Source organism: Crocodylus porosus, unplaced genomic scaffold (genome assembly GCF_001723895.1).
Source record: "Crocodylus porosus isolate Cpor-Errol unplaced genomic scaffold, CroPor_comp1, whole genome shotgun sequence".
NCBI lineage: Eukaryota > Metazoa > Chordata > Crocodylia > Crocodylidae > Crocodylus > Crocodylus porosus.
Window position 1 is genome coordinate 81242687 of NW_017728931.1, and position 1557 is coordinate 81244243.

The window sequence follows — 1557 nt, forward strand, 5'->3', positions numbered from 1 at the left end:
ATGGGGGCCTTTGTAACAATGCTGGCTGCAGCTGTGGTGCTCAAACTCATCTGGATCACATATCTATAAAATGCCGTATGGCCCTTGTTTGGGCACCCATGGTCTTATTGATATTGACCATTCTACCTGGTGGTGGCTTTCTGGCTCTCGTGCTTCTGATGCGAGTGTGGCGACACTTGCTCCATCATCATCGTCAGAAATTACCATGAAAAGAGTGAGCCTGGCTTCTCCCTGCTGCCTGAATACCTCCTGGGTCAGAAAACATGAATTGTGCAGATAGGAGGGAGGAGTCTGTTATCTGTCACCTGTAACTTTTGAAACCCATTTTTCACCTGTCTGTTCTATAGCAATGTTTGCCCTAAACAACCATATTGTTCCTAAAGGACGCAGCTGGGGGCAGTTGTAGTACATGGTTCTGCGTGTTCACATGCTCAAACCAATTAATATTATGCCCTGTTTACGTTAGCACTGTTTTAGGCTATTCAGTTGCAATGACTTGTGAGAATCCCAGAAGTACTTTGATTCTCAGAGGTTTCCAGATGTCACAGGGAGACCCTTGGATTATAATGAAAAATTATTTGAACCTAATGTGCTATTTTGGTAATGACTTGCATCTACATTGGCACTTAAATATTCCGGATAGACGCAAGGATTAGAGCATTAGTAGTAGAAATTAGTTGTACAGTATAATGGTCACAGCTAAAGAGCTGCTAAAGTTAATTCTAATCCAAATGTTATTTTGCACACACATGCCACTAAAAGTATTGCTGTGTGCATTGTGTTTTACTATATAAGCAGGCTAGGGGGGGAGCCAAGCACTTCTGGGAAATGCAAAAATCTCTAATGTCTGTAAAGCATTCATCCACCTTCACCACTGTTGCAGAACAACACATTGTAGATGTCTGCTGTCCACAGATCCATTCAAGATATTAATTCACATTTTGAAATCTCATCATTTCCAGTCAGACCTAGTATTACATGCTTTACACCTTGAGAGTTTTCAGCACATTTTACAGATAAAATAATCAGATTCAGAAAGAACTTTCAGCTTTTGTGGAGAAAGAGCTTATAGACGTCCTTGGATTCCACTCCAAGATTCTGGAGGTAACGGGAGAGGTGAAGTGTCAGCTCTGAGTCTCCTAATTTTCAATATCTGTTGGATTTCAGCTGGAACTAGCTGTTTCTTTCTGCTCCCACTGGGATTTTAGGGTCATTGTATGGGCTTTCTCCAAAACATTCTTCCAGGGAAGAAGAGAAACAAGATTCCTGGAAACAGGCTTCCTCCCCTCATTCAATGGGATTCATTGGTGGGTAGTCATTGATACTCCTAAGAGGATACTTTTTCCCCCTCTAGGTGCTGATAGACATGTAGGCCCTCCCACTCCAACTCATGGCACTTTACGTAAAGTACCATGAGTTAGAGCACCCTACCCCTACCCCAACAGAGGTTTGTCTCTTGGGGTGCAGGGCAGATCAAGCCTGACTACAGCAGATGAGTCACCCCTCTCCCCCAACCCCTCCCCCTCCACACTCCAGTGCTATTTGCAGGAAAGCAGG